The following is a 22,529-nucleotide window of genomic DNA, read 5'->3' on the forward strand; positions in this document are numbered from 1 at the left end:
AGCTGTAATAAACAGAGCGGTTTCTGTTTTCTTCCTAAAGCTGTTGAAAAGAGAGAGTGGGAAACAATCAACAACGACCTGACAAAAATCTTGGAACAACAGGTAGGAACAGCAGAGAAAAAGCTTGAAAGGATGGGAGACATTATCTACCACTACGGAGAAGAGCGCTTTGGAGTAAACGAAAGGAGAAGTGGCAAGACACCACCCGCGCCAGCCAAATCTAGGAGGCAGCAGGAGATCGAGATACTTGTCAGAGAGAGAAGGCAGCTGAGGAAGCAGTGGAAGAAGGCCTCTGATGCAGAGAGAGAAGGTCTCATGCTACTCCAAGCAGACATTAAATGTCGGCTGGCAACCTTGCGAAGAGCGGAAAACTTAAGGAAACTTCGTAGGAAGAAGGAACACTCAAGAACACGGTTCTATAAAAACCCCTTTAAGTTTGTCAAAGATCTCTTCGCAAAGGAAAAGTGCGGAATCCTAAAAACTCCAAAGCCTGAACTGGAAGAACATCTGGAAAAGGTCCACCAGGACATGAAAAGGCATGAGCAGATAGTCATCCCACATGACATCCCACCTATTCAACCACCAGAATTCAATCTGGACACTGATCCTCCAAAATGGAGGGAAGTAGAGAACGTTGTCCGAAGAGCAAGAGCGGCCTCGGCTCCTGGGCCTAATGGAGTACCATACAAGCTCTACAAGAACGCCCCGGATGTTCTACGCTTTCTTTGGAGGCTCATGAGGATAGTGTGGCAGAAGGAAATAATACCAAAGGCATGGCGAAGGGCTGGTGGTGTGCTAATCCCGAAAGAGAAGGATGCGACAGACATCAGTCAATTCCGACCAATCTCCCTTCTCAACGTCGAAGGGAAGATCTTTTTCAGTATAATAGCACAGAGGCTGTCCACTTATCTGGAAAGGAACAAGTACATTGATACATCTGTACAGAAAGCAGGCATTCCTGGTTTCTCTGGTTGCATGGAACATACTAGTATGATTTGGCACCAGATCCAAACAGCTAAGAAGGACAAGAGAGACCTCTATGTCATCTTCCTCGACCTGGCCAATGCCTTTGGCTCAGTTCCCCATGAACTCCTCTGGGAATCCTTCAACATTTTCCATGTACCAGAACCCATCACTACACTGGTAAAGGCCTATTTCCAAGACCTGCAATTGTGTTTCACAACACCTGACTTCACAACAACATGGCAGCGCTTGGAAGTAGGCATAATGGCAGGCTGTACAATTTCTCCTCTGGCCTTCACTATGGCCATGGAAGTCATCATCAGGGCATCGAGATGGGTGGTCGGTGGTGAGAGAACTAAGGAAGGGCTCCGTCTCCCACCTATCCGAGCATACATGGATGACATGACTACACTGACCACCACTGCAGCATGCACCAGGCGGCTACTTGCAAAACTGCAGGATAACATCAAGTGGGCCCGGATGAAAATCAAGCCAAGCAAATCTCGAAGCATCTCCATAGTCAAGGGACAGCTTAAAGATGTGAGGTTCTGCATTGGAGATGACCCGATACCAACGGTGTCTGAGCAACCCATCAAGAGCCTGGGTAGATGGTACAACGAAAGCCTCCGGGATAAAGATCAAGTGCAGCAAGTAAGGCAGGACATCGCCAACGGTCTTGAGAACATCAACAAGACCCTACTGCCTGGGAGGCTCAAGCTTTGGTGCCTACAGTTTGGACTTCTCCCCCGGGTAATGTGGCCACTCACCGTCTATGAGGTCCCAATAACAACAGTGGAGAAGATGGAGCGAACCATTACCTCATACGTGAAGAAATGGCTGGGTGTCCCACGATGCCTGAGTAACATCGGCCTCTATGGCAAAGGGGTCCTTGACTACCTCTTACAAGTCTAACGGAGGAGTACAAGTGTTCTAAAGTAAGACTTCAGATGACATTGAAGGACTCCAAAGACCAGACCATTAGCAAGGCTGCACCTCCCCTACAAACTGGACGGAAATGGACATCATCCAAGGCTGTGCAGCAAGCAACATCAGCCCTGAGACACCAAGACATTGTGGGGAATATCCAGCATGGAAGAGGAAGCTTTGGCCTGGCAGCAAGCAAACCAACGTTCCATAAGGCAACAACATCTGAACGCAGGAAGCTGGTGGTCGAGGAGGTGCGCAGACAGGAGGAGACTGCAAGAAGTGCAAAGGCTGTCTCTCTTGCTAAACAAGGACAATGGATGCGGTGGGAAGGCCTGGAGAGGAGAAAGATCAACTGGAGTGAGCTTTGGCAAATGGAGGCAAGCAACATCAGCTTCATCATAAGAGCTGTTTATGATGTGCTTCCATCACCAAAAAATCTACATCAATGGTATTGCGAGGTCCCGACCTGCCCCCTCTGCCCAGCTCCAGCGACTCTCAGGCATATAATGACAGGTTGCAAGACCAGCCTCTCACAAGGCCGCTACACCTAGAGGCACAATCAGGTCCTCAAAAGCCTGGCTGCAGCACTTGAGACCAAGAGGAGTGCAACCAATTCATTACCTCCAAAAACAAGCAATCCCGTCAAAACAACAACATTCATCCGGGAGGGACAGAAAAGGCCCAAGTATCCTCCTACAAAGCCAGAAACTGGACACCTAGCCATGGCCCGGGACTGGAAGATGCTTGTCGATATTGGCCAGAAACTAATTTTTCCACCTGAGATTGCTTCTACCAACCTTAGGCCAGACATGGTACTCTGGTCCCCTTCACGAAAGGCTGTGTACATCATAGAGCTCACAGTCCCGTGGGAAAACTCTGTTGAAGAGGCCTACGAGCGTAAGAAACTGCGTTACACAGAGTTGGCAGCAGACGCAACTCAGCGTGGCTGGAATGCAAAAGTCTGGCCAGTTGAAGTGGGATGCAGAGGATTCGTGGCTTCTTCCATCATCAGGTTGCTGAAAGAACTTGGAATCCATGGACAGGCTCTGCGGCAGACCGTCAGAGCAGTTTCTCAAGCAGCTGAAAGAGGCAGCCAGTGGATCTGGATCAAACGGAAGGACCCTTGCTGGGCTATAACTTCATGACCCCCACCCCCACCTGAGAACCCAATTCAGATCCCTCCAACTTGAGGAGGGCATATGAGGTATGCGGTCAGCTGTATGGCTGGCTCAGGGAAGAGGACACCCCTGCCTTGCATAGTCCCGTGGGACATCTTAATTGGGCATGGGACACAAGCTAAGGCTTGATTACCCTTTAGCTGGCCACCTTTGATGAGGGTGTTTAGTGATTAAAGGCCGAAACACCCACTGATTCGAAGGCACACTACTGAGGATGTGTCCCAAAATTGACATCTTACCCCAGTCTAAGAAATAAACCTCCCATGCCACTCTGTCAACATCACGGCAAATCTCATGCGAGTGCATTCCATCTATTGGCACAATGGACAGTTTTTAACATCTCGTCCCGTGTTTTATGATTCTACAAATGTGGCTCAAAATATTATGACCCCATCACTGAAAGTACTGTCAGACTGATTTGTAATAGACTTTTAAAGCCCCAATTTAAAAAGTTGACATTGGCCATTGATTACATCACTTGTTTTACATGGTGGGGTCGCACATTTTGTCTATAGAAAAATGGGATCCCGGGCCAAAGAGGTTAAGGAGGAAATGGCAGCGTCAGGTCACTTCGGTCCAACTTAATTAAGAAAACCAATGGCTTGTAGCTCCACACTTAACATTCAACTAGCTCATCTGGCTCTTGACATGCTCCCGATTCTAGCTGCTGCCGATTCTATCTGCCATGCTCTCGACTAACACTGTAGATGTGTTGGCCTGCCATCACAGGAAGCCAGCTTAATCAGGCCCAACGACACTATGCAGATACAGTGACCAAGAGACAGGGCTAATTGGTTTCAGGTGTGAGGAGGGGGGTCTTTCTAAAGGCTAGTATAATACAATGCAGCCGGAGCTAATATCAGCCTTACTGTATGTATGAGCTACACTTCCCACGAGAGAGAGAGGAGAGAGGTTAACAGAACCAAAACAAGACAAGTTAATCATCTTTATTTTTTACAAATCTTGCCTGTTTGTCTCTGAATTACATGTAATTTAGAATGGTAATGACAGTGAATAATTAGCAGGAATATAGAGAGGGAGGAAACTGCAGTAAAGTGGCAGGTGCTGTGCCCATTAGGTTCGACTGTCTATGAGGCCCTGATGCCCCCCGTTGAGGGCCCCAGTACCTCCAAACCCGAGCTCCCCGGCCTGCCCAATCGCATTAATCAATCCAGCCATAACAGGGCCACTGATCCTGCCCTGAACTACCCAACAAGACCCCTTAAAGAGGAAGTTATACCCAAAAACCTTTCTGGGCCCTTTATAACACTTGCCCGGTCGTTTGTCATTACCCCAGACAGTTTTTAGGGCCATTGCTTGAGTATTTAGATGTAGGTAATAAACTGATTCTACCCCCCACCTTCCCCATAGAAACCCCATGCAACATCAAAGGGTATCATAAATACCTCCCAAACACTCCGCTCTGGCCTCCCGTGACTGCAATAGTCCTTGTAATGACTTTCTTGGCATAATTGTCCTGCTTACGTTTTCAGTAGGATACTTTTTACCAGTGTATTTTGTTATTTTCGTTTTGAAATCCAGGAAGTAGATTAATGTGCGCCGCGAGTCGGGACCTAGGTCGGGACATCCGAGGTGGACGTAGTTGAAGGATGTAAACAATAATTTTCACAGTATTTGCTGCCTTCTTCAAATGTAATTAGAGTAAAGAATGTCAGACAGAGAACAAAGAGGAAATTGGAGACCTGCTTCATTTTCAGAATGGTACTGTTGTGCAATATCAGATTGAGACGGAGTATACCGAGGCTGAGTTGTTCTATTTGCGGGTTGACCGAGAGGAAAAGAGCTGTAGAGAGATAGGACCGAGCAGATGTGGAGGAAACACAGGCTCTTCCCAGAACGCACGGTGACTTGTGGTGCGGTTGCGGGAGATGCCTACCTCTACCAACAGACAGTGAATGTATCGGCTGTCGAGAATGGGACCAGTTTACTCCGATAATGGAGGGGGTAGAACATCAGACTGACGATGCAGCAGAAAATGGCGTCCAGCTGTTTTGGAGACAGCTGACGGTGTCTCCAAAACATGTCACATGTCACACCTGATGGTCCAAATGGGTCTCTGAAGCATAAGTGTTTTGGCTAATATTACTCACAGGACATTTATATTACTTTCTAAGATGAAAATAAATATCCAACCTATATAACATTGTCACGTATTTATTTTCTGTCTCTCTAGACAATACAGACGGGTCTCTTATCGGATCACCCCGGAGTGGATTCTGAGGGGCTGAACATCTAGGTCGAGGTCAACGATGGGTACTCCCAGCCTCTGTGGTGGCAGCAATTCCATCTAACTACCCTGACCCCAACAGCAGCTACATTTGGATTCCAGGAAGTTGAGGAGGCTCATAGCGTCTTATACGAATAACATTTTCAAGAAATAACATTGTAGTTAAAAACATTTTTTAAACAATTGTATGTTATTATAAAACATAAAACAACAATTACACAGTTACTATGCCATCCACACTGTCACTTCGCATTGGTTAGGCCAGGGATTTAAGAACATGGTCCTGAAGAGGAACCATCTTGTAGGTTTTCACCCCAACAGGTGAGCTTGATCAGGGTTGGGTTGGATTGAGAACCTACAGGACGGTAGCTCTCTGGGCACAAGCTTTGAGAACCATGGGGTTAAGTAAAACATATGGCACCTACTACATACCACGGTCAAAGGCACTTCAATCTTTTGACTTGCCCATTCAGTCTCTGAATGGCACACATACACAAACCATGTCTCAATTGTCTTAAAATCCTTCTTTAACCCCTTTCCTCCCCTTCATCTACACTGGTTGGAGTGGATTTAACAGGTGACATCACTAAGGGATCATAGCTTTCACCTGGATTCACCTGGTCAGTCTATGTCATGGAAAGAGCAAATGTTCTTTATGTTTTGTATACTCAGTGTAATTTACCTTCCTATTCTCCCATACTGTGCAGACACCACGAGTGCACCCAATTTTGAGTGGAACATGTGGTTGCCAAGAGAAACGTGACTCCAACCTTGCATTTGCACATTTTCTGTTCTAGTGTTATCGACCCCTCCAGTCTTCAGTTCCACTAACTTGACAAGCAGACACAGACTATACTCTATATTTCCCCACAAATCTCAAATAACGTGTCTCTTCTTCGCACTTTTGACATGCTAACCTTCTAAGTGTTGACTTTTGGGAGAGGACTTACCAAATACTGTAAAATTAAATGCATATGTAAATGTTTAAATGTATATGTTAATGTAAATGTTTGGCCAGTGCAACCTGAGAGGAGCAACCATCAGCAAATCTGAGACAGGATTCATCTCTCTCCTACAGTACACTCTTCTCTCTCAGTCTCTTCTCTGCCTGGAGTAGTACTATTGGTTCCCAGTTTCTCTGTCCTTACTCCACATTCTATTTCATGCCTCGTCCTCCTTTCTCTCAGCAATCATCCATCACCACAGAGCCCTCCCCTAAATGCCCTCCCACCCTCTAAACTCTGCAGCCAGGCAGACCAGACTGTTGCTAGTCTCCAGCACTTACAGACAGACACACTCCTCTTCTCTCCTCCGTGACTCATCACTTCATCATTTGTTATTCAGAAGACTTCCAAGACTGCCTCACGTTGAGACATATGGGGACAATACAGCAACACTAATGAACTATATGCTACAATACAATCAGTATGATGTAATGCCACTTGTCAAGAGATGTAATGAACATTCACGACAACACGTAACTAATGGATTTGCAACATCATGACGCACACAGCAGTGTTTAATCTGATGGTGGTGGCATATTTGCTAACTAAATTAAATCACTGTGACATACTCTTGAATCATTCAAATTTTTATTTTTGAACCTTTATTTAACTAGGCAAGTCAGTTAAGAACAAATTCTTATTTTACAATGACGGCCTAGGAACAGTGGGTTAACTGCCTTGTTCAGGGGCAGAACGACAGATTTTTACCTTATCAGCTCGGGGGTTCAATCTTGCAACCTTTCGGTTAAGGGCCAAACACTCTAACCACTAGGCTACCTGCCACCCCTACCTGCCACCCCTCAAAAACTGCAACTCAAAGTGACAGTATTGAATCATGATCACAAACTATTACTCGCAGGCCCGAAATCAAGTTTAATGGATGCTTTATTTTTTACAAAACACTGAACATGTACCAATAAGAAATGTAAATAAATGACAAATCCCAACCCCCATAGCTGGAGAGACAGCTATGTATTTAAGTTTCTTGTGTCCCTTTGAGCTTTTTCACTATACTTTCAGAGTGCGGCATAAACTTTGAGTTAGCTGAGGCCATGGTGGACCTTGAAACGAGAGGTTTCAAACAGTACAGTCAAAGAGCCCTAATCTATGGATTTAACACGACTGGGCAGGGGTGCAGCCATGGGTGGGACTGGGAGGGCATAGGCCCAACCACCCACTGGGGAGCCAGGCCCAATCAATCCAGATGTGGAGCTGGTGTGGTTACACATGGTCTGCGGTTGTGATGCCGGTTGGACGTACTGCCAAATTGTGTAAAACGACATTGGAGGCAGCTTATGGTAGAGAAATTAACATTACATTCTCTAGTAACAGCTCTGTTGGACATTACTGCAGTCAGCATGCCAATTGCAAACTCCCTCAAAACTTGAGACATCTGTGGCATTGTGTTGTGTGACAAAACTGCACATTTTAAAGTGGCCTTTTATTGTCCCCAACACAAGGTGCACCTGTGTAATGATCATGCTTTTTAATGAGCTTCTTGATGTGCCACACCTGTCAGGTGGATGGATTATCTTGACAAAGGAGAAACGCCCACTAACAGGGATGTAAAACAAATTTGTGCACAAAATATGAGAGAAATCAACTTTTTGTACGTATGGAAAAATTATAGGATTTTTTTTATTTCAGCTCATGAAACATGTGACCAGCACTTTACATGTTGCATTTATATTTTTGTTCAGTGTAGTTCCAAAGTTAGGCTGAAAAGTTTTGCCATCAGCTACTCCTAGGTTGGTTTTTGTTGGGTGATGTTGGGAGGTTGGCCTGTTTGGAATACTCCACACGGCTTCTCTGATCTCTTGAAAGATGTGTAACAGAATAACAAAACAAAACATTGAAATTAGTCCTAATTAGTGTTTCATTGCATCGTCCTGAAAAATTACTGGGGGAGGCATGAGTGCAGGATCATTGGGTCAAAGATTGAAGATGTGAGAAATTGAACAAAGATACAATCCGAGACAGTATGGTTCCATGTCCTATCCTGATGTCTGTTCCACCACCCCTCTCCTTCTTCCATTCCCTCCCAAGCAGGTATAAACAGAATTGAGTGATTGGTGATGTTGGCTGGTATAAAACAGAGTCAGTCATTACATGTCAATTCAGGGTATTCTAAATGATATTCTAAATGTTTTAATTGAAATAATGTAAAAGTTTTGTTGTCATTACAACTCATGCACCAGCTAGGGCCACAGCCGTATATGTATCTCTATGTCTCTGGCTAGGGCTGTGTCCTACTCATGGACCTAGGGCAAGTAATAGCACTACAGAAAACTTTGATGCCTAGTAGAAAATAAAATACTTTTTCTTATCAGTAATGTCATAATGATAAAGGGAATAGCATCCCAAAGATAGACAAAACCGTTAGTAAGGACAGGAAACCATTACAGTTATTATTGTAACATTACAGTTACATTACAGTTATTATTGTAACATTACAGTTACATTACATTACAGTTATTATTGTAACATTACAGTTACATTACAGTTATTATTGTAACATTACAGTTACATTACATTAGTTATTATTGTAACATTACAGTTACATTACAGTTACAGTATGCTGCAGTAGTTTATGTGTCGGGGGGCTAGGGTCAGTTTGTTATATCTGGAGTACTTCTCCTGTCTTATCCGGTGTCCTGTGTTTATTTAAGTATGCTCTCTCTAATTCTCTCTTTCTTTCTCTCTCTCGGAGGACCTGAGCCCTAGGATCATGCCTCAAGACTACCTGGCATGATGACTCCTTGCTGTCCCCAGTCCACCTGGCTGTGCTGCTGCTCCAGTTTCAACTGTTCTGCCTGTGATTATTATTATTTGACCATGCTGGTCATTTATGAACATTTGAACATCTTGGCCATGTTCTGTTATAATCTCCACCCGGCACAGCGAGAAGAGGACTGGCCACCCCTCATAGCCTGGTTCCTCTCTAGGTTTCTTCCTAGGTTTTGGCCTTTCTAGGGAGTTTTTCCTAGCCACCGTGCTTCCACACCTGCATTGCTTGCTGTTTGGGCTTTTAGGCTGGGTTTCTGTACAGCACTTTGAGATATCAGCTGATGTACGAAGGGCTATATAAATAAATTTGATTTGAGTTACAGTCGTAGCTAAGCTAAATATCCCACAAACTAGTTCAGGAAATGGCAAGCAAATCATGTTATATATCTCTTTGTTTTGACTAGCTACAGGTGTTAGAAACTTAGCTAGCTAGCAACATACCTTGAATGGTTGGAGCTTTCCCGTCCATGGTGGAAAGACAGTGGGAACAGAACGCTGTTTCAACCTGTCCCTCTTATAGTCAGTGACCACAAAGTGATCACTGGACACAGTCAACCGCAGCTGGTGAATGACATCGTATCGACACCATAAGCAGGATGTAGCTGGCCTGCAGCCATGCCTGACACAAAACTCCCTCGCGGCCAGGAAAAGAGTGGAAATGTGTCGTGTATTTTTATCTGACCGGAACATTATTGCACCCGGATACAATGCCAACATCACTCAGCTACTCTACTACTGATGTTATTTGCCTTACTTTACATTAGAGATTACTAACCGCTAGCCTAGCTAGCTACCATCTCTTTGTTTACTTCCTTTCATTCTGATTTATTTTCTTGGAGACCAATAGTAAGATGCTGCTTTGTCCCACCCTCTGTAATGATATATTTTTGAACCAGGAAGAAGAGTATCTACCAGATCACAGACTATATGGAACGCCACATTTATTTGGTTATTCAATGTGCTTAGACACCAATCGTCGTTAATGTAACAATAATACACGTTTTTAATACATGTTAGGTAATGCATTTTAGGTCATTTTTATATAAAAATACAGAAATCTCAATACTCAAGCAATGGATGTAAGAACTGTCTGGGGGTACTGACAAACAGCCAGGAAAGTGTTATAAAGGGCCCAGAACTATTTTGGGCTGAACTTCCCCTTTAAACACTGTGCTTTACAGCACAACAAAATATTACCCTCTGTAAGCGTGCATCTGCATTACAGTTTATGTGCTTGTATTATGTAAGTGTGCAAGGTAAATGCATGTGTGTGTATGTGTTTTGAGTTTGTGTTGTACGTGGGTGACTATAATAAAAGCAGGCCTTGAAATCAGAGAGATGCAGGGACATTTCACCCAGTGTGTGTAAACCAATCAATCATTGTGGAGAGACATTAGCATGTAAACAGCTTGCTCCTGAAGGATCCTGCTCTGGCAGCCAGCTCCTAGCCTGCCTCTTGCTGAGCACAACTTTGCTCAGTACAAACATTCTGTCAATCTAACCTTCCTGTGGACCTAAGTGAGCAAGGGCCTGGGGAGGGGAGGGCCACTAATGAAATGTAGTGTGGAGGGTACATCCTACAGAGGAAGATGCATGGTAGGATTAATAGAGGATCAAGTCCTCTCCCATCTCCAAACAGGGCTGGATCCTCCAGACACAAGGAGGTAATGAAAAGCAGAGCTCTGCAGCGTTGCTCAGGGGGGAAACGAACGGCACAACAAACAAACAGACAGATAATGCCAGAGCAAACGACGAAACCACACAATGAAAACAGCATTAAAGAAATACAACCACAAAGCCCCGAATCAAGTGGTGGCCAGTGAAGCATTCTCTCTCTGGCTATAAAAATAAAGAGGAAAACCAGTCTGTGTGTATAGACAGCCATTACCTACTCTCTCATTATACAGGAACCCAACCAAAGTCGCACTTTAAATCATTAGCTGGTCACAGTAGATTATACTATGAGACTTTTCAAGCGTAATGTTCCAGCTAGCCATTGTAACGTTGTGCTACCTAACACCTTTCATGAGGCTGAATTGTTTGGCTGTTGATACATAGACGGGATGGCACATAGCTACAATATATTGCTGTTATCTGTACTGTGAGTCAAGCTGGTGAAAGCCAGCACAGAATAAGAGCCTCCCACCTTGTGAGCATAAGTAAGTGGTCAAATAAGATATGAAAACCGAGCAGGATAAAAATGGTTCACTTCACCCTTCCAGTAACATTTCGTGCGACATTCGCAGCAATGTGTCACTGTCTGCTTCACTCCTTCATTTTAGTGTCACTTCTTCAGATTGCTCATCTCTAGTCCAGTATAAGGCAGAGCAGTCCCTCGGTGTCCCTTGGGAGGTCCCCTCCTGCTGCTCCTCTGATCAGGCCCTGAGTCCCACTCTGTCAGAGAGGCTGCTCTGCTCAGCTCGGCTCTCTTTGTGGGACGTCCAAAAGGTGAGCCAGGCAGACAGACAAACCCACACAGACATGCTTTTCTCATGCTTTCTTCTCTCTCTCTCTCTGTCAGAGCATAGTGACCAGAGGGAATGCTCTCCAGCTGTACTCAGTTTAGCTCTGCTGTTTATCCTCCCAGTCACAGACTACAGTTGTTTTGGGTGAGGCGCTGGGCGATTTTGTTCGCTGTGCGTATAATATACTGTATGTGTGCAAGCATGTGTGAGTGTAGTTACTCTTTTCTGTAACCTCAGAGGAATGTCTTCTGGGTTTATATTTCTGTAAAATATGTGCGAGTTTCTCTACACAGTGTGTATGTATGTGTGTGTGTCCATTGTGAAGCGCCCAGAACAATGCAGCGTTTGATAGCCAGCATTGTAAAAGGGTCTGTGGTCGGACCAGGTGTCTCCGGCCGTGCTCCCTGGGGACCTGTGGATGTCTAGATATCCTCCTGACATCCGCTCTCCTTTCCTCTCACTACAGCTGAGGAGAAGAAAATGGCCGCCAGTGTGTCAGACAAGGCCCAAGAGGCTAATGTGGTACGACGTCCCACACAGAAACACTTCAACATGCAACACATTGCAAGACACAGAATGGAAAGAGCTGAAGAGAGAGAGGGAGAGGGAGAGGGAGAGGGAGAGGGAGAGAGAGAGAAAGAGAGAGAAGTTTGCAGTTTGCAGAAGGGCCAAGGAGTAGTCTTTTCAGCTTGAAGAGACAGCCTAGCAGCTGCATTCTTACATCCAACCCCCTGTCCACTTCCTCCCTGCACCCCTCACTTACAGGACGCATCAGGGTCGACTCCAAACTAGTTGGAGGAGGGATTTGTTGGATGGACATAGCTAAATATAACCTCCCCTCTAACCTCCTCCTCCTCTATTCCTCTGGTACTCCCATCACGACCTCAGACTAAATGTGCCTACCGTCCTCTTTGGGTTTTACAAACACAGACTGTACAGTACTACAGTAGACACTGGAACAACTCAATATGAGTTGGCCCACTTGGAAAAAAGACACAATATTGTTTGTGCTAATACAAGGGCCGTGTGAAGAGACCATATCCTAGAGAAAGTACTATGAGCCAGACAGCTTGGTGAGGTCACGTTACTCTACAGAGAGGACAGAGTCCCACAGCATTCAGACATGTCAAAGCACCATTCAGACTCCTACATTTTTAATCTGGACAAGTAGCAGGCAATATCCTACCTCCACTGCCATTAAACATTTAATACCTGGCTGGCATGACATCACACTGAGTGGTGGGATGGATGGATAGATGTGTGCAGAGCAGTCAGTCAGTGGGCAGCTACAGTACACTGTACTAGGCTGTGGTCCAAGCACAGGCAGACAAGGACACAGACACTCAAACACTCCATCAGACTAAGGTCAAAAGAGGCAGGCTGACTAGGGGAGACAAGAACACACCCATAGCTGTAAACACCCATACATACACATATAGACACACTGACACACATACACACAGAGATGCATCATCTCTGATGGTGTGTGAGACAGGGATGGGAGGGCTAGTGAATCCCATCAGTCATGGGTCCAGTGTGGGGTTAAAAACAGGACAGCCCACCTAACCAGCCAGCACTGTCAATACACACAACACAGCCAAGGACAGAGAGAAGAGAGGAAAGCCAGGGAGGTAGGCTGACACAGAGAGGCAGAGACAGTGAGAGCGAGAGAGAGGTAGTGAGAGATAATGACAGTGTGTATTCTATATGTAAAAGGGTTTGGGCATGTTGTTATATGACGTATCGTTCAATGTGGTATGTGTTTATCTCTATCTGTGGTCTAATACAAAGTATGTGTCTTTGTGATGTTCAGAATGCGGTCTGAGTCAATAGCCTCAAATGCTCAAACACACACACACACACACACACACACACACACACACACACACACACACACACAGAGAGAGACTGGAGGTGACCCAGTGCAGTAACAGGGCGGGACGTGACTGGGTTAAGAATGGTTCAGCAGAGTGATAAAGTACCATCTCCATCCACCCACGTCCTGGGACCCTGCAATGAACCATTCATAAGATCACCAGCAGTTCAGGACAAATGTGTTATCTCGCTCTCTGCTGCCGATGTGAGTAAGACCTCTTATTCAATGGGTAAAAGTTATGTATTGCAACCCCAAGTGTAAAATAGTTAATAATGGTTACTTCTCAGAAAGTACAGTGCATTCGGAAAGTATTCAAACCTGTTGACCTTTTCCACATTTTGTTACGTTACAACCTTATTCTAAAATGTATTCAAAAATGTTTTTTCCCTCATCAATCACACACAATACCTCATTTGTTTTTGCAAAAAAAAAAAAAGCATTTTTCTGAAATATCACATTTACATAAACATTCAGACCCTTTACTCAGTCATTTTGGCAGCCATTACAGTCTTGAGTCTTCTTGGGTATGAAGATACAAGCTTGGCACACCTGTATTTGGGGAGTTTCTCCCATTCTTCTCTGCAAATCCTCACAAGCTCTGTCAGATTGTGTGGGGAGCGTCGCTGCACAGCTATTTTCACAGCTAATGTGCTTGAGTGGCAGGATCACCAACCTACGTAAGAAACTGGGGAAAACTCAGAGTGGAATGTTAAAATGTTCTACGCCGGTGGCCGGACGGCGTTCGCGCTTGTTGAATGCATCTCCGCCTTGTTGTTTGTTGTTATCCGACTGGCCAGTGTTGCCTGGAGCTCCCCCATCTGATAGAGGAGTTGAAGGAGCACAGCAAGAGGAGCAATGATGGTCGCGTGTCACGAGCCATGTAAGCTGAAGACAGCGGCCTCCCGCAAAGCAGTCTACACTCCCAACGAGAGGCCTGGAGTGGATACAAACTACAAAATGTTGGAGGCTGATCTTCCTGCACCTTCGGCGCTGGGGGTGCCTGTGCCTGCGGCCGCTCTGCCTACTACTACGATTTCAAAGTCGATGTCGGCAACCTTCTGTCCCTGCTCTATATCAAGTGGGGCTTCTCCATCTGTTGGAGGCCTGCACCAGGCGCCGGGAGCTACGGGCTCAAGTTATCATAAAGGGTTCTCCATCTGTTGGAGGCCTGCACCAGGCGCCGGGAGCTACGGGCTCAAGTTATCATAAAGGGTTCTCCATCTGTTGGAGGCCTGGAGGCGGGCTGTTATCATAAAGGGTTCTCCATCTGTTGGAGGCCTGCACCAGGCGCCGGGAGCTACGGGCTCAAGTTATCATAAAGGGTTCTCCATCTGTTGGAGGCCTGCACCAGGCGCCGGGAGCTACGGGCTCAAGTTATCATAAAGGGTTCTCCATCTGTTGGAGGCCTGCACCAGGCGCCGGGAGCTACGGGCTCAAGTTATCATAAAGGGTTCTCCATCTGTTGGAGGCCTGCACCAGGTGCCGGGAGCTACGGGCTCAAGTTATCATAAAGGGTTCTCCATCTGTTGGAGGCCTGCACCAGGCGCCGGGAGCTACGGGCTCAAGTTATCATAAAGGGTTCTCCATCTGTTGGAGGCCTGCATCTGTTGGAACCAGGCGCCCGGGAGCTACGGAGCTACGGGCTCAAGTTATCATAAAGGGTTCTCCATCTGTTGGAGGCCTGCACCAGGCGCCGGGAGCTACGGGCTCAAGTTATCATAAAGGGTTCTCCATCTGTTGGAGGCCTGCACCAGGCGCCGGGAGCTACGGGCTCAAGTTATCATAAAGGGTTCTCCGAATCCTGTGAAGTGTGGGAGGGGACAGATTTCCTCTTCCTTCTCTCCAGCCGTGATTTTGGGCAGCTCCACGGTAAGAAATGTGACCGTTCCTGGTGCAAAAACAATGTCCTATCCCGTAGCTCGAGTAAATGACATTACTAAGCTGCTCCCGAATGTACTAGGCCAGGACATGGAAATCGATTCTATCGTAGTCCATGTGGGTTTTAATGACATTATGAAGGGCAGCTCTGAACAGTTGAAACTGGATTTTAAAGAGCTGATTGACTCTCTGCTACACACTGACAAAAGACCCAACATATCTGGCCCTGTTCCCTCTGAACCGTGGCGTTGAACGCTTAAGCACGATTCTTTTGCTTCACAACTGGCTATGTGATTATTGCAGCTCAATGGGTATAACTTTTATTGACAATTTTGATACCTTTTGGAAACAAAACATATTTTATAAGTAGGATGGGATCCACCCAAATAATTGTATTCCTGTGCCGATCTGTCATTGCTCATCAATATATTTATATGTGTATATTCTTATTACATTCCTTCACTTAGATGTGTGTGTATTAGGTAGTTGTTGTGGAATTGTTAAGATTACATGTTAGATATTGCTGCACTGTCAGAACTAGCCAAACAAAGCTGGTTAACATGTTCATCTTATCCTGCAGAAAAGACATTCCTTGTGTTATAATTTGTTCTATATTTTTCTCTCTGCATTGTTGGGAAGAGCCTGTAACTAAGCATTTCACTGTTAGTCTACACCTGTTGTTTACAAAGCATGTGACAAATCACATTTTATTTGAATAAGTAAGACATACACACATAAATACATTAACACACATAGACACAAACAGACACACAATGTTGGCACTCGGCACCTACATTGTACAATAAGCTCTAGAGGAGTAGGCAACTATTCTCTGCTACAAAACATGTAGATCCAACAACTAGCTAGGCTTAAAAAGGTGTTTTTAAAACAGCAATGAAAAAAAATAAGAATACAAACATACACTTCTTGTTCTCATCTCATCTAGCCAAGGAAGGCTGCAGGATGCAAGAGATTCAGTGATCTCTCCTTTTCTTCCTCTCAAATACCATCACACACACACACAAACACACACACGCACACAAACGCTGACTGCAAAATACTCAATATGCGGAGCCATTGGATTTCTGGCAGGCATTAATCACGAACACATAAACAAGCTCTCTCTCTCTCTCTCTCTCTCTCTCTGTCTCTCTCTCTCTCTCTCTCTCTCTCTCTCTCTCTCACACACACACACACACCCACACGTGCGCTCGTGCAGGGTTAATAAAGCAGGTGTCCTTTGAAGAGTTCCCCCCTCGCCTCAGGGCCACTGTGCTGATGCTGATGTAAAAAAAATGAAATGGGCAAAACACATGCTGGACCATTCTGCCTAATGTTCAATCTGCTGCACTCTGACACGGGGCCACTGCACAACTCATTCTCATTCCAGCAGGGCTGTGCAGCCTGGCAACATCACAATGCCATGTGGTGGACTGGTGGGAAACAGGGGGTAGAGGGAGTTTGTGTGTGCAAGACGGAAACAATGTTTTTATACTACAGTATTCTTTTTGAAGAGAAATGTCCGCCTGAGAATGGTTGGACATATTGGGTAGGCGGAGGGTGTGGACGTGTCTAAAATGAGGTACAGGTGTGGACGTGTCTAAAATGAGGTACAGGTTTTGGTGCTCTCATGACACTCCGTGTGAAACACTTTATACACCCATCTCAGCTACAATGTAAACCCCTCACACACGTCTCCACAGCTCCCATAGCCGGGGAATACGAAGGAAAGAGAGTGGCAGCAAACTAACTGGTAATAAAACAAGGTAGAGGCAGGATGGAGGATGGGGGAAAGGCCTCCATAACGGGCGGCTCTCCTCTATGCAGAGCCAGAGTTTCCACTCAATTTCCCCCTCTTATTTCCGCGCCATCCCCGAGATAACATCTCTCTCTCTCTCTCTCCCTCTCCCTCTCTCTCCCTCTCTCTATTCCATATCCATGATGAGGTCTGCATACAATTAGCTGCTTGATAGGGAGAACGTGTCCAGAGGCAACACGGAGGGGCTTGTTTCCAGTGTGCACCGACATGTGCTGCTCAACCCCACATATCCCTCAGTAACAGACCTGAATTTGATAGACACGGCCAGGCCCATTTGAAAGAGGCCCCCAGAGAGACTTTTTTAGAGATGAGGGGAAAATGAAGCATAACATTATCAAATTCATCCTTGAGATTGTCTTATTATCCAAACTGTCATTTTGATTCTTCCTGCCCCTCCCAGCTGTCTCGGCAACTCTGCCAACGTCAATCGTTTTTAAAAGAGTTGTGTAGAATGGGTTAGTGTGTGTGTGTGTGTGTGTGTGTGTGTGTGCGTGTGTGTAATGTATTTGCGGTTTGCTCTCATTAGAAAACAGTAGGATCTCTGACCATACAAGTCAGGAATTCTTTCCTGTTCCTGTTATCACCTAGACTTCATCTCCAAACACCACAACCCTTCTAGTCTTCTGAAGGCAGTCTGGATGAACCTCGAAATGCTCTGTCTATTCACCGCTATCCAGTCCAATTACACATCGTCCCACCATGCCCCCTTCTTCACAAACGCCCGGCCTGTCACATTCTGATATGGAGGATGTTACAATATTGAAGGTCGGTTCGTCTATACACTTCACCTCATTTCCCCATGCTGCTCACCCTCTCCCAGGAGAGAGCCTTTTGATTGGTGTCCATTTGAAAAGGGAGCTTTGAGTATAGGGGAGAGGAATCAGAGCTGCCTCGCCTACCCTCGCCAGGGCCTGAGAAAAGAGCTTTGTGAAGTGCCGCTCCTGACTGCAGTCAGCTATAATGCTTTTCAATTAACCAGGGGATACGAGTGAGAACTAATCTGGCCCAGCACAGGAGAGCCAGTCATACAATATTCATGTACACAAACCAATGAAAGCCCAGATTAGTCTACATATTTACATGGGGTCGGCTCTATGCTGACAGTCCGTCCAACACATGAAAGGAACCAGCAGCCGGGGAGAGGGATGGAGGGACTGAAAGAGAGAGAAACAGAAGAGGGGAAGGAGGGCAGAGAGAGAAAGAGAGGGAGACAGAGTGAGAGAGGAGAAAGATATTGTAGGAAGGGAAGACAAATATTTAGAGCGAAAAAGAGTGCAGTGAGGGGGAGGGACTGAGGGAGAGACAGAATAAGAGAGTGAAAGTGACCGTAAAAAGACCTTGGCAGAAGAGAAAGGAGGAGAGCAAATGGGATCACAAGATAAGCAGGGGAGAAGAAAAGAATAGTGGCATGACTCCTCAAAAGAGATTACAGATGATCTGCATTTTGCCTTTTCACCCCCCTCTCTGCAATCATTAAACCCTCGAATAGCGGTTACTAACCCCTTCTCAAAAAGACAGCAATCTGACAGAGTGATCTTAACAAATTGGGCTCCTGGAGAGAAGAGAGTGCAGGCGTTTCTTCCAGGGGAGGGGGGTTGTAGACAGAAAAAGAGTCTAAGACAGGGACAGAGATATAACAGTAATTGGCTGATATGCTGAGGAGCTCTTGCCTGTAATATTCCAGAAAGTGTTGAGGGTTGAAAATGGGGAGGGGGAGTTGATCCAAGCATAAATGCACCGTCTCTTGGCGACTGCAGCAATAACGAAGGGCTTTGTTGCAGAGAATTACGCAAGTGATAATCATACAAAGGCTTTTATGTCTACATTATGTGTACGTATCAAAATGATGTGAGAAATTCATCCTTAATCCTTAGTTAAAGAATAAAAGAGTTGAAGACTTCAAAGCTGGATTAATGAGTGGCTGGACATACCAATTCCACACTGGGTGACTTCTTATGAAGCATTAACATTGTATGTCAAACAGGAAGCTAATCGTGGGTTTAGTTGGAAAATATCCTTTGACCTTTTGTAGAGGTCTCAGAATTAATTTTATGCTCCATAGATATCTAATTTTATGCTTTTACGGACTTACACATTCAAGAAATAATGGAAAAGTCCTCATATTTTTCCTTAGAAACCACTAGGCATGCTGTGCTGCTAGCCTGTTCTATTTCATTACCACGGTCCAGGTTTCTACTGTGCTTTCTTTGAGGTGCTAACGGTGAAATGCAGAACTACGTCCGAGGACACCAACGTTGAACCATGTTGGAAATAAAAAAGGCAACGTTTTTGTTTCAAGGACCCAGAACTGAAATAAAGCGAGGCTAATGAATTCAATATTCCACCAATGTGCTGGCTGGCAGGTTCTCCCTCCTAATCGCTGAATGTGAACATTTTTAAGTCAAATGTGAGAAATGGGCCCATTTACAGCTGAGTGGTGTATCTTCTTCTGAGACAGACGGAGAAGGAGCACAGGACAGATGTGGAGAAGTAGAGTGAGAGAGATGAGAGGCATGTAGGCAAAAACAGAGCAAGATATGAGAGACGGGCCGACAGGGCGGAAAACATTGATCTGGGTTCCATCGCCAAAGGTAGGGAGAAATGCTTGAATTGCATTTTCTGCCTCTAACTGGTGTTTAATGGTGAGACAGACAGGGGCTGAGACAGACAGTGGGCACCTTGATCTCCTCCAATCACTTACAATGACAAGAGCTGCTCTGATATTCAACAACCTGAAACTAAAGGGTTGCGTCAGCATAAAGGAATCTGTACTTTCCATGTGTGAAAGAGAATGTCTATGAGAGAGAAAAAGAGTTTGAAGAAAGTTGACAGAAGAAAAGATAGAGAGAGGGAATAGAATAGAAAGAAAACGAGGAGAAGAGGCACCATCTGTTCATAGTTACAGTCTGGGGTCCTATGTTGAAATGATGCATAGCCCACCATTTCCTAGCCTATTGCCGTAACTCTGTTTTACTCTGTGTAGGTACTAATCAGGATGCTGCCTTCACTCTTACTTACAAAAACATGACGAGACCAGTGTTCCAAACATAAACGCCCCAACGTTGCAAGTTCATGCATTTTAGATTCATTCATTTTACGTATGCTATGAAGATTTAGAATATTTTAAAAAGGAGGTCAAAGTGCACCGTGCATAGCTGAACTCTGAGCAGCATTCCAGAGACACTGGATCTACTACAGCACAATGTCTCCATACTGTCCCTGACAGACACCAGTCAGTTTCAGGGTAGTCCTTGGCAGAGACAGGGTTCAGCAGAATGGCTGAGACAAAGGCTCAGACTCAGAGACAAGTGCCCTGATCGTTATGACATCCACATCTGTTAGCTCCTCAGTAAAGCTTGGGGAAGAGGGCTTGAGGGTAGGGTGGGGAAGAGGGCTTGAGGGTGGGGTGGGTAAGAGTTTCATACCCCCCTTCCTCCCAAGGGACCAGTTACATTTTCATTTGATAGGAACTGGAAAACCACCGTCTGTAATTAGATTACACGTAGATGCATGAAAAGGAAAAAAATCCCAAGTTAATTAACTCAAACAATATTCCAATCAGGTTTCAACCCCCCCCCCCTCCCATCAGCTCTCCCAAACAACATCCAATCTGTATCCTCTCACAAACCCCCCGGGACTCACCATCATACCAGCCAAGAGGAGCCGGGCACTCAAGCGAGATCATTTGGCGCTAATTTCCCAAACAGGAAAGCACTTCAGACATGCATTGATTGAGAGGAGTAAACGGGTGCATCTATAGCTAACGAGCAAAGCAGAACATAAGAAACAGGCATGCTGATGAAAGACGGGAAAATGATTTTTAGTCGGGTCTTGTTTTGTGTACATCTCTCCGAGAAGAGACAGTTCCTCTGCCGAGGAGAGGAGATAGCTTCCGTCAGCACAGGAAATGAGGACGGGAACTGAAAGTATTTTTTCCAGACGCGGAGGAACGCTTCTCTCATAACAGACACAGATGCAGCTCTGAACCAGTGTCATCCGCCACGCACCCATCTCTGCTATCTGTCTGTCTGTCTGTCTGTCTGTCAAACACAGCTCTGAACCAGTGTCATCCGCCACGCACCCATCTCCGCTATCTGTCTGTCTGTCTGTCTGTCTGTCTGTCTGTCTGTCAAACACAGCTCTGAACCAGTGTCATCCGCCACGCACCCATCTCCGCTATCTGTCTGTCTGTCTGTCTGTCTGTCTGTCTGTCAAACACAGCTCTGAACCAGTGTCATCCGCCACGCACCCATCTCCGCTATCTGTCTGTCTGTCTGTCTGTCTGTCTGTCTGTCTGTCTGTCTGTCTGTCTGTCTGTCAAACACAGCTCTGAACCAGTGTCATCCGCCACGCACCCATCTCCGCTATCTGTCTGTCTGTCTGTCAAACACAGCTCTGAACCAGTGTCATCCGCCACGCACCCATCTCCGCTATCTGTCTGTCTGTCTGTCTGTCTGTCTGTCTGTCAAACACAGCTCTGAACCAGTGTCATCCGCCACGCACCCATCTCCGCTGTCTGTCTGTCTGTCTGTCTGTCTGTCTGTCTGTCTGTCTGTCTGTCTGTCTGTCTGTCTGTCTGTCTGTCTGTCTGTCTGTCTGTCTGTCTGTCTGTCAAACACAGCTCTGAACCAGTGTCATCCGCCACGCACCCATCTCCGCTATCTGTCTGTCTGTCTGTCTGTCTGTCTGTCTGTCTGTCTGTCTGTCTGTCTGTCTGTCTGTCTGTCTGTCTGTCTGTCTGTCAAACACAGCTCTGAACCAGTGTCATCCGCCACGCACCCATCTCCGCTATCTGCCAACTTCTGTCTGTCTGTCTGTCTGTCTGTCTGTCTGTCTGTCTGTCTGTCTGTCTGTCTGTCTGTCTGTCTGTCTGTCAAACACAGCTCTGGAGGCAGACTCTCTACACAAGAGTGACATCGGGGGAGTGGATGGACGGGGGCTTGGTTGGTCAGTGTCACACCCTTAATGTGACACTGACCAATTGCTTTCCTGCCAGTCTATTTGTCTTGTAGACACTGTTTCTTTGGGTGCATTTGTAAATTCACTCTGGCAATCTACTCTGAGTTGAGAGCACTCTGGTTTGAAAGTGCCAGAGCACAGAATAACTGATGAATTTATGAACCATCTAGCAACGCGGTTGTTATGACAGGTTTCAGTAAACATCAGCTAACAAAAAATTATAACATATTTGACAGTAACACAGTTACAGTCATTAACCCTGGAGATAACATAAAAACAGTATAGCCAGCTTTGCTAAAGCAAGTAAAATGGTCTGAGTGGTCTGAAAGTAGCTAGAAAGCTAGCCAACACTAGCCAACTAGCTTGCATTCTTGATTGCTGTTCTTAGGTCAGAACTTGAACTGGGAGATAAATCAAATGAATCT

General features: G+C 45.6%; 1 protein-coding gene and 1 long non-coding RNA gene across 3 annotated transcripts in view; both read right to left on the bottom strand.

Moving 5' to 3' along the window:
- LOC115111615 (tetratricopeptide repeat protein 28-like) overlaps positions 1 to 22,529 on the bottom strand; it is a 226,208-nt gene that overhangs the window by 186,413 nt on the left and 17,266 nt on the right. The gene's annotated exons all lie outside the window — the stretch shown is intronic.
- LOC135565198 (uncharacterized) lies at positions 7,188 to 10,012 on the bottom strand. Its single transcript, XR_010461382.1, has 2 exons — positions 9,549 to 10,012; positions 7,188 to 8,136 (listed from the first exon to the last, which is right to left on the bottom strand). It is a non-coding gene; the product is annotated as an uncharacterized LOC135565198 (long non-coding RNA).

This window comes from Oncorhynchus nerka, linkage group LG27, assembly GCF_034236695.1.
Source record: "Oncorhynchus nerka isolate Pitt River linkage group LG27, Oner_Uvic_2.0, whole genome shotgun sequence".
In the NCBI taxonomy this organism is placed as follows: Eukaryota; Metazoa; Chordata; class Actinopteri; order Salmoniformes; family Salmonidae; genus Oncorhynchus; species Oncorhynchus nerka.